Source organism: Thamnophis sirtalis, unplaced genomic scaffold, assembly GCF_051295495.1.
Source record: "Thamnophis sirtalis isolate CommonGarterSnake01/CBP01778 unplaced genomic scaffold, rThaSir2_p1.2 scaffold_6, whole genome shotgun sequence".
In the NCBI taxonomy this organism is placed as follows: domain Eukaryota; kingdom Metazoa; phylum Chordata; class Lepidosauria; order Squamata; family Natricidae; genus Thamnophis; species Thamnophis sirtalis.
The window spans coordinates 62,282,711-62,295,102 of NW_028261386.1; positions in this window are offsets into that span (position 1 = coordinate 62,282,711).

Below are 12,392 nucleotides of genomic sequence, written 5' to 3' on the forward strand. Positions count from 1 at the left end.
GTACAAAAGGTGTGAGGCTTCCAACTTCTCTCTTTCTCTGTTCTCTCTCTCTCTCCCTCCCTCCCTCCCTCTACTGCAGGCATTACTGAAAGAAGAACAAATCACTCAGTAAAGTAAAAACAGAATACTCACTAGAAACACCCATTAGGAAATGAAAGCTTAATAATTTCACACATAATATTACCATAACAGTAACTGGATAGGATTCTGATGCTTAGAAAATGTTTAGTAGTAAACAAATTACCAACTTTGTAATTATTAGATCTCACTAAGTTATATCATATGTAGTGAACTAAAATGTGGTAGGATCCTTATTATTCCATTTGAAGGACAGATGCAGATACTGTTGAGAAATATTTTATCCAAAAAGATTAGAATTCTAGCAGCAATGTCATTTCAGAAACTGTGCAAGAGATTCTAGTGTGATATAAGAGGAAGCTTTTTCAGACCTTAATGGAGTGAAATTACTAGATTTCTGTTACACATTCTGTCACACTCTAGACATTAAGAACGGTTGTCCCAAAGATGCTTTTTCAAGAGGCAACTGGACTTTCTTGTTATTCTTTGAAGAAGTTTCGCTTCTCATCCAAGACCTGGATGACTGAGAATCTTCATAGACATTATGAGCTGTTCACCAGTAGAACTTATCATTCAAAGAAGTTATTGTGGTTTTTTTCACCAGAGATCTTCAAGTTAAGGCTGCATGGTCAACGCCTAAGGAAAAGATTTTGGATTTTCTGTAGCAAGCTGCCATCTAGTGAGTATCCAGATTTGCTCTGTTGCGAGGGATATTGGATTTGCTTGTATATGCCTAGATGTTTGTAGCCCATCTAAAAGCCATATATAATTCACTCATATAGTACATAGTACAATGCTGGCAACAAAGTATGTAACTATGTGACCATATAAGAAAATATATAGCTAGCAATATTTCAAATATATGTACACATTTGGATGCATGCCATGCCCTGCAAATTTTCTAAGCATTCATATCTTAGCACACACATAGATTTTTTCCCTCCTAACTAGCATGAAGATAGAGCCCTGGTGGCACAGTGGTTAGTTACCGTATTGCAGGCTAATTCTGCTGATTTCAAACAGTTCGATTCTCACTGGTCAAGGTTGGCTCAGCCTTCCGTCCTTCCAAGGTGGGTAAAATGATGACCCAGATTGTTATGGACAATATACTGAATCTGTAAATCGCTTAGAGAGCGCTGTAAAACACTGTGAAGCAGTATATAAATTGCTATTTGTCTTATTAGACTTATTAGACTTATATACCGCTTCATAGGGCTTTCAGCCCTCTCTAAGCGGTTTACAGAGTCAGCATATTGCCCCCAACAACAATCCGGGTCCTCATTTTACCCACCTCGGAAAATGGAAGGCTGAGTCAACCTTGAGCCAGTGAGATTTGAACAGCCGAACTGCAGAACTGCAGTCAGCTGAAGTAGCCTGCAGTGCTGCATTTAACCACTGCGCCACCTCGGCTTCTGATGCATAGCATCAAAACCTGATACATGGAGGAAGAGAACAGATGCAGCACCTAGTTCAGAAAAGTGTTTTTCACAAAGTACTATAGAACTGGAAGTGACTAAATGAATGGATGGGACAGTTAATTCACTGAAAGCAAAACAAGTCTGTGTAAAAGCTCATGACTACAATAGATGAAAATGGGTATTGTTTGCAAATATAATTTATGTCACGCTAGTACTAGAAGTCTTTGAGATGAGATAGAGGAATTAGATAGTACTTAGTAGCAAACAAAAACATACAAATACTGGATATAATAGAGATAATATGATTGCTCCTGGATGTCACGTTCCGGCATTCACGTTGCATACAAACAGAAAAACTTTTATCTCTATCTAAGAAACTACGAGTTAACCAGCACTAAATGACAATGATACAAAGAAAATCAAATCCAAGTCAGTTCTAACCAACGTAACACCATCACCAATATTTTATTTAGATTTTACAACCCCCGGTATGCCCAAATATATATATATATATATATATATATATATATATATATATATATATATATATATATATGTGTGTGTGTGTGTGTGTGTGTGTGTGTGTGTGTGTGTGTGTGTGTGTGTGTGTGTGTGTGTGTGTGTGTGTGTGTGTGTGTGTGTGTACGTATGTACGTATGTATGTATGTATATATATATATATATTATATTTGTGCTGATAAATAAATAAAGGGAGACTAGTATAGATCTATTTCAAGCTATTTAGCTCTCATCAGCTAGCCATACCCTTGCTGGGAATCGAACCTGTGCTCTATTGCCTCTTAGGCAGATGTGTTAACCATTGAGCTACAGAGCTCGACTCCTTATCAGCCAGGCCAGGGTGAAAGGTATATATTTAAAGTCACAACCCCTGGTATGCCCAAATATGGGAGGAAGGTCACACTTCCATTCTCTCTCTATATATATATCTGATAGGAACCCACCGCTGGGCTGAGGGTATGGGTCACCATCACCAATCACCCTGACACCTACCCTCAGCCCAGAGGTGGGTTCCTATCAGTTTGCACCTATTCGGTAGAACTGGTTCATCAAATCTACCGAACCGGTTAGAAGAGGTTCCACCAGTGGACCCGAAAAGCAGGTCACACCTACAGAAGAGGTTCCAAAATTTTTTGAAACCCACCACTGGTCCTTGGATATGATTATTCTACACTATCATGCTCATATTTATAAAACTCAGTGCCTCTGTGAAAGTTAAGGATGACTACTGCATTTGTGATGCAATCAGAACATTGTGTGTGTTGAAGTTGTTTTAACACAAACCAAAGATGCCTTTTAAAAAACAACTTTACATCATATTCTTATGCATGCCAGTGCTGTGTGTGAGGTAATTTAAGGTGGTTCTGACAAGTGTCGTTGGCATCTTCATATCCGGTCACATGGGCAGCAAGCCACTCCCATCTGGTCACATGGGCAGCAAGCCACTCCCACAAAGGAGGCCACACCTACAGAGTAGGTTCGAACAATTTTTGAAACCCACCACTGCCTCAGCCACACCCCCACTCAGTGTCATCATAGCCTCTTTCCTGGTTAGCCGCATCCGAGCAAAAGAGTTACATCAGAGTAGGCAGTTGCACCCGAGTAGAAGAGCCACATGCAGCTACAGGCTCAATCGACATCAGAGAGGCAACATCAATGTGGCAGCGTTACATTAAATTGCTCTTTATATGCAAGAAATCTAGAAAACATTGGAAGTCCAGATTTTTCCACATAATTACTATGCCACTGTGAATGGCAATATCTGGCCACAAATATATGTATTATTCTGATATTTCCCTCCACTTCTTAGATATCTTTGGTAAAGATATTGATGAAAGCAATCTAAATATTTCACAATGGGTAAGCATTTTTCTCTACAGCTGAGACGTACACAGATCTTGCATGGTGGGTTAATATCTCATGTCGCTTTTTTGATGGTTTGTCTCTGCATTTTCATTGCTCATGACTTTAGGCCATAATTATTCATTACACAGAAGAGTCACTTGCTAAATATGACATTTCCCTATGGCACATTGTAGAATGGACCATGGCATGGCTTGGTGGGCATGGCATGGTTTGGTGGGTGTGGCTTGGTGGGCATGGCATGGTTTAGTGGGCATGGCTTGGTGGCCATGACATGGTTTGGTGGGTGTGGCTTGGTGGGCATGGCATGGTTTGGTGGGCATGGCTTGGTGGGCATGGCATGGTTTGGTGGGTGAGGCTTGGTGAGCTGGCAGGGGAGGATACTGCAAAATCCCCATTTCCTCCCGATCAGCTGGGACTCAGGAGGCAGAGAATAGATGGGGGCGGGGCCAGTCAGAGGTGGTATTTATTCGTTCCCTGCACTACTCAAAATTTCCACTACCGGTTCTCCAGAACTGGTCAGAACCTGCTGAATACATGTATTCCTAAATTGTTTTTCATTGTCAGTCAAAGTGCAGTTCTTGGTGCTCTTTGAAAGTGGCTGTTTTCTTGCAAGATGTTTCATTACCCAAACTGGCTAACATAATCAGTGCAAGCCAATCATTCCTGGCACTGCTGATGTTACAGTTTGGATAATGAAACATCTCTAAAAAAACAACCAAGCTCAGAGAGCACCAAGGACCCCTCAGAACAGGAGATCTTGTTTCATGCCAACCAGTAAACCAGCTCTATGGAAAAATCATTCTCAGAGCTGTTTGACACATCCTTCAATATTGTTCTAGAAGAGGACTCTCCTTGATTAAGTTGACAAGCCCTTTCCCAAGTGCTGCCTAAGAGCCATTACCCCATCCTTATCCCACACAATGCTACATACTGATATTCTTTCTCATACTGAAAGTTAGTTTCCTTCCCTGAGCCAACTGGAGTTTTGACCTCTGAATATCTTCTTTATGAACAGCCACAGAGGACAGAATGTGCAAATGAATATTCAACAACAGTCATGACAATATACATCTATGAATGTTTATGTATTATTCATGGAATATTCTCCTGTCTGCTTACTGCTTACTCTCTATTTCTCAGTAGAAGATACCTCAGAATACCCTCCCCCCCCCCAATGCAGCATACATATACAGTTCTCAGCTCTTGTTTTTGTATGAGAATACCAGTTTAATTTTGAACTCCAAGACTCCTGGAACGTTGAATCTGGGTTGGTCATTGGGACCAAAAATTTACTCTTCCGAGCTTTCAGAGTCATGCTGGAGCCCATCTTCAAGGAACATCTCTCTACTGGAATATGTGCTTTGGGCTCTTCTGTGAATTGTGTTTATCGGATATTCATATTTATCTTCATTCATCCAAGAATCTTTTTTTAAATACCTCAAAGAAATTAGTCTGGGAAGGGGGTCTAAGACATTGGAGAATTGTTAAATTTCAGGAACATTTCCTGGCTGTTGATTGGCAATATTAGGGCCATAGATTAGGGAACACAAGCTTCAGGCCATCTCTGATCTTCTTGAAAGTTGGTGCTACTATGTTTAGTTATTTTTATCCTGTTCTTCATGCCTGCACCACCTAGCTCTTCGCAAGTGGATAAAATGTCAGGAAAGATCCATCTAGTTAATTATTGTCTATATTGGCAGAAATAATCATGGTAAAACTCAGGAGCTTCTTTTAGATGGAAACACCAGAAATAGAACCTCATCACGTAACTTTTTGTATTAGTTAGGTTAAGAGAGAATGGCTGCTCTCAGGTCACCAGCAACAACATTGATACACTCCTCTGTGGTTTCGCTTATGAGAATATTTTTGCTTTGATACTTCCTTTGTTTATATTCAGGAAAATCAGACCTATTTAAAAAAAACACAATCTCAGATGTCTGACATATTTAAATTAATTTGCTAGTAGTATCTTTCATGATGAAGATGAAATAGAATGTCAGCTAATTAAGATTGAAAGGGGGAAAGGGAAGAAATTGTTTAAGGGTAGTTTATCTGGTCAAGACCAACTATGGCAACATGATTGATTCTTGAATTAAGGTGCTATAGTAAGTTCAGGAGCTTCAGCAATTTTTTTCTTTTTGTTCACAGTACAGACAGAGCAAAGTCTGAAAGCAACACATTTCATTTGTAGTGATAGTGATAAATAGTTTGGAACTTTTTGAACCTCTGATTTGCTTGAGGCATTTGCGTTTGAATGTTTCAAGTTTGCAACACAATGTGTTTGCCCCTGTTGGGAAGCAACGGTATCATCAGCTGGACAGCAGGAACCAAGTAGGTAAAATGATTTTCCTTAGCATGGTCTGCCTGATATAGAGAAATTATTAATAATTCTTAGTGCTAGTTTAGTATTGCAACTCCCTGATAAGGAGTGAAATGAAATATGATGACATTAGCCAACCTGTAACCTCTTGGGTCATTGTTTTAGAAATATTTTCATAACAGGTTCCTCCACTCCTTCAATAATGGCAGAGCTTCAAATTTAGGGAGATATTCAGAGATGCATCTGTCTGGGTTTGGGGGGCATTCTGTAAGATACTGTCCATTTGAGATACTTTGGTTCAAAAATTGTTGTCTTAGGATGCATTATTTGTGCATTGTTTTCAATATACAGTATATTGAAAACAAAGATAGGCAATCTGTGCAAGTGCATTTGTCTATATAGGATATACCTCCCAACATATACGTTTATATATCTATGTATAAAAACAATACACTCATTTATATGAATATACCTATATATATTCACATAAAATATGTCAATTTTAAAAGAAAAATCATTTACAGAAAAGCTTAAGCTATACCCAAAGATAATGATGAATGGAGTCCAGATGCATTCCAGATATATTTTGCTGATATCAAACATGTTGAAAACAGCCTCATTCCCAAACCAAAATGAAGATATCAAAGGTTTACTAGTAGAATAAATAGTATGGTAAATAAGAATGATGAGGGTAATTATTCAGTGTAATAGGTTTTAAGTCATCATATTTATTCATCATTGAAAAAAGCCATAAAATTGAACAAATAATACCATCCCCTTCCCCCATCTAATTTTTCAGAATGAAAGCAGTGCTTTCACATGATTCTGGTTTAGACTGTATGTACAATAATATGTATGGATTCCTCCTTATTATAGTACCAGACAGATGCCTGCTGCAAAGATTTCTATCCACACAACATAGATAGGGCTCTGTTATCATGTTGTTAAACCCAGTTAATATCACCTAAATATATAGCTAATGAATCTAGGGTTTATCCCATGTTAGTGGAAATTTTGATCATTTATTTATTTATTTATTTATTCTATAACTAGCAGATATTTAATGGTTTAATGATTTTCTCCATCTACTACTTGCACCAGCTACTCCTATTGCAGATAAATAGGATGAGTTTAAGATACAGTCTTCCTTTTAGTGGTCTTCGGGTATATAGGATTAAACTCCTATAATTCCAAGTACATTTGAACAACATCTAATTGGGAAGGGTTGATTCTTAATTCTGTTCAGTTACAATTGCATTGCTTACTTCCAGTGCACTATTTATTTATATTTCTAATGCTTTTGTTTTGTGAGTAAGAGTTATAAAGTCAAATTGGAGAAATAGAATTTTAACAAGTGAATTTTTGATCATACAGTTGTGTCCACCTGCCATCTTGTCTTGTTTTGACTTTTTATTTATTTGAAAAAAAATTATGTGACTATCTGTCTTGTGGTGTGGCTAAGAAGCTGAACTTGTTGATCAGAAAGTTTGTCAGTTCAGCAGTGTGAATCCCTAGTGCCACGTGGCGGAGTGAGCTCCTGTTACTTGTCCCAGCTTCTGCCAACCTAGCAGTTCGAAAGCATGTAAAAATGCAAGTAGAAAAATAGGGACCACCTTTGGTGGGAAGATAACAGTGTTCCATGCACTTTTAGCATTTAGTCATGTCGTCCACATGACCATGGAGACGTCTTTGGATAGTGCTGGCTCTTCGGTTTTGAAATGGAGATGAGCACCATCCCCTAGAGTTGGGAACGACTAGCACGTATGTGCGAGGGGAACCTTTACCTTTTAACAACAATAATAAAAACAAGCAATGAAAACAATACAACAATAACATAAAACAAACCTCCAAGAGCACAATCTATCAATGACACTCATTCATCTTTATAATTGCAATCTAGGATTTTACTAATCCTGTCCTTGGAGGGAAAAGTCACAGCTTCACAGCTTTTGCCTTCTAACCATTTGTTAGTTTTTTAGTTGTCATTCTGATTAGTGTTGGATAAATTGACAGTTTTAAATAATATTGAGAAATGCTTTTCCTTTTTTTTTGAATCAACAAACATGGTATAAATGCTTTAACAAACCAAATAAATAATTGAACACATTCAGCAACACATTAACTCAAGTAAAGGAAGAGCAGTACCACTTTTCAGTGTTATTTTGCTATGTTTCCCTTTATCTCAAAAGGCAATATTGCAATCAGTCAGAAGCATGTTCTAATGTGAACCAACTATTCTGAGAACTCTGCTCTTCATATTTTTAAAAAAGAGGACATATCAGAACACTGAAGCCAAACAATGGACTTTATTTTTCTGCCCTACAATGGCTGGTAAAAGCCATGCATGCAAAGCTCTTCCAACTGGTGATTCACTTTGAGAATCCTCATTGACCTAAACAGAAATTTGTCATCTGCAAAAGTTGGAGCTAAACTAAGGATGACCTGACATTCCTGTGTCTTGATTTGCTGACTCAAGTTCACCAACCTCTGCCTCCGCTAAAGGTCTCAGATGGAGACCAAGTAGCTTTTTACTCCAGGGAAGAACAGGCTGCGGGTCTGACCTTTTCTCTATGCTATTAAGCTTCTCTGGCTTTGCTTCCCTTCCTCCAACTCATGCTTAATTAACATTAAAAAGCACTCTTGTCCCTTTTTGTTTGAATCACTCATTTGCTTCCCAGAAATGTAGTCTTTTCAGCAGGCTTTGTTCAATGCGGAGCTCCTTTTTTAAACATTCCTAAGCACTGTATCAGTAGAGATGGCAAGATATTTAAAAAGACTAAAACCTTACTGCCTCCTCCTTTTACATGGAACTAAGATGCCATCTTCAAAAATGTGATTGGAGACTTGTGGATGGCATTGTCAGATTCCCCTCCCTTTTTTTGTTGTTGAGCAAAGATTGATAGGAGAGTGAATACAGGAAAATACTCCATATATCTGATGTCCATTTTGTGAAATATACAAAATGGACAATAAAGATAAAGGTAAATGTTCCCCTCGCACATATGTGCTAGTCATTCCCAACTCTAAGAGGCGGTGCTCATCTCCGTTTCAAAGCAGAAGAGCCAGCTCTGTCCGAAGATGTCTCCATGGTCATGTGGCTGGCATGACTAAATGCCAAAGGCGCACAGAACACTGTTACCTTCCCATCAAAGGTGGTTCCTATTTTTCTATTTGCATTTTTATGTGCTTTTGAACTACTAGGTTGGCAGAAGCTGGGACAAGTAATGGGAGCATTTCAAAATCTTTCCTTCTGCCCTATAAAGAAAAAAAACATATAGTGACCAATCAGAGAGCTTTTGGCCAAATAGCAATTTTGAATTCAGGTTTTTACAATTAAGGCTAACAGTCCAGAATGGAATTCAAAATTGTTTCTACCAGATCCATATTCGGTTTGCATGCTTTTAGTCATAAATGTATTCCATTTACAGCAATGTTTTGCTGCTGCATTTCCCCTAACATATGAATTTTGTATTAATGTTTTCCCAGATTTGGGGTCAGATCATTTGCAGAAAAGTGCAAGAATAGCTTCATTCCAATCTGCACATTAATCTGGGAAATGCCAATTAGTTCAATATAAACTAATTCAATATAAAATATATACACAATATGTGAAATGATTCATCTTCCATACTATTAAGCCATTGCTAAATGACTTGAAGATTCAAAATGTGATGGACTTTTGTAACATTTGTTACAGTCCTTTTTATAAGCCTCAAATTCAGATGCATGTAGCATTAAATGTCAGTTAAGTAACATATGTATGCTACTCTTTCCCACTTCCTTTTAAGCTGAGTTCAAGTAGTTCTCGACTTACAACAGTTCATTTAGTGACCATTCAAAGTTACAACACCACTGAAAAAAGTGACTTATGACCTTTAGAGCAGCCCCATGATCATGTGATCAAAATTCAGATGCTTGGCAACTGGTTCATTTTTATGACCGTTGCTGTGTCCCAAGGTCACGTGATCTCCTTTTGCAACCTTTTGATAAGCAAAATCAACGGGGAAGCCAGATTCACTTAATAACCGGGTTACTAACTTACAAACTGCAGTGATTCACTTAAGATCTGTGGCAAGAAAAGTTGTAAAATGGGGTAAAACTCACTGACCAAATATATCACTTAATAACAGAAATGTTAGGCTCAATTGTGGTCATAAATTGAGGATTACTTATACTGGCATCCAGCCAGTGGTGGGTTCCGGATCCTGGTGCAACTGGTACGGTGCAACGGGGGCTGGCATCCACCACATGAATGTGCGCAGCGTGCATGATTACTTACATGATGCTCTGCGATGCTTCCACGATGCTCCAGCTATTTGGCGGAGTGTCTCACAGGTGCTGTATGCTCCGTGCGTGTGCACAAAAGCCCCCAAAATCTCAAATACCAGTAAGGAGCATGGGCGGGTGGTGGGCCCTCCGGAGAACGGTATCTGGTGCTCCCGGCAGGCACTGATACGCCCATACCGGATGTACCGGTCGTAACCCACCACTGCAACCAGCATACCTGAGCTATCAGATCAAAGTGATGCAAGGGAAATGGAGCCAGTGAACAACAGAGAACACTTTATCATGCTTGGTAGACGTGAGAAAGCTAGACAATTCTGGATTCAAAATGCATACAGGTAGTCCCTGACTTATAGCAGTTCATTTTGTGAGTGTTGAAAGTTACAATGGCACTGAAAAAAGTGATTTATGACCAGCTTTCCCCCTTATGACCATTGCAGCATCCCTATAGACACATTTTTTACATTCAGATGCTTCACAACGGGTTCATATTTATGATAGTTGCAGTGTCTCGTGGTCATGTGATCACCTTTGCAATCTTCTGACAAGCAAAATCAATGGGGAAGCCAGATTCACTTGGCAATTATGTTACTAATTTAACGACTGCAGTGATTCACTAAACAAATGTGGTAAGACAAGGCATAAAATGGGGCAAAACTCACTTAACAAATTAGCAACATAAATTCTGAGCTCACTGGTGGTCATAAACTGACTACTTATACGTTGATTGAGAAAGCTTTAAAGATTAATGTATAATTGAAAGCCAGGGGTTTTCTTTTGGGATTGATGGACAAACAGTTGGAAAAAAGCTATAGAACTCTGTTTTTCTATGTGATAGTTGCACTTAAATTATAGTATGTTGAAAGGATGGGAAAAAAATCAGCAATACCCACAATGGAGGAATGGCTGGTGAAGATGATGGAATGCTGAAGTGGTGGCTAAATTAACCTCTTTAAGAACAGACAATATGTTTATTGTAGATTGGACTTTTTGAGAAAAAGAGAAAAAATGAACATATAATGTATGGTTTTAATGAATAGACAGGGATAGATTATAGACGGAAGAGAAGAGAATTATGTTGCAACCATAATTCTCATAGAATAAGAGGTAAAATTATAATTATACTTTCATTGCTATGAAGGAAATCAGGAACTACTTTTTTGTGTGTATGTGTATATATTTCTTTTATGTTTTCTTCCTTTCCTGTACTTTTAATTTTCTCTCACATTTCTTCCCTTCCCTTTCCTTTTTTCTACTTTACATTAGTTATGATTGGTTTTTATCTTCCTTTAAAAATATATTTAGTAAATATATATAGAAAAGGGGATAATGTAACACTGACTCTTGTTTCATGAAGAACCTCAGGTAGATGTGCACAAACTTTCACTAAGGGGAAACACACCTTCAAAATGTCACACAGCCTTGATGGAGAATACAGTTACTAGATTCCTTACTTGCACATAGATACCTAACTACCTTAACCAATGTCCACATTGGAAAAATAAACTTTGAAGGTAGAGGTAGAATTTAGAGTGGGCTAGGTTGTTTTGAATGGCGGACGCCGCCTATGTAATTTTCTGGTAATTTCTGTATTTTTATTGGGTCCTTTTCTTGTGATAGATTAATGAAAACAGTCAGTCAATCATTTTATTACAGCCTTAGGTCAGATATAGTAAAGTGTCTAATAGTATAACTGCTACATATATACATAAAAACATACCTACATATAATACATAGAAAAGCAATATACAGTATATAATAGGATATAATTAAGAACAGATATAATAAAATAGAATAAAAATACTATTTGTAAGAAATTCCAAACTTAATCAATGGTGCAGGTATTGTAGAGATGGTAGCACAAAACTGGGAGACTTGGGAAGAAATGTTGAATCTTGTCTGAAGTTAATTGTTCAATGACAGCTATGATATTTGTAAAATTGCATTTCAGATTAACGTAAATAAGATGCAGCTTCTATACTATTATGAATACACAACTGTAATCATGACTATAGGAATACACAAGTAAGATGAATTGTTTATAACTTTTTCCAAATGTTGTTTGGATTACCTTTTAAATTGGACACACACACACACACACACACTGAAATTGGGTCTCCAAAGACCTATAACTTTATATAAAGTAAAACATTATTTTCAAGTAACAGTTTCAGGAGGACTTTCCATTAGGCCTGAAATCTGTTAAATGGAAAAATATGTGATGGTGACAATTTACACTTTTGGGTAATGGTATCACGACACAAATGATTTTGCACCAATTTAGATTTTATTTAAACATATTATTACACAAGTGATATAAATGATCATGCTTGGTGTAAAATTAATAAAATTAATGTCAGACTACTTCAGATGCAGTGGACTAGTCCATTATTTCAAACAAATTTTTG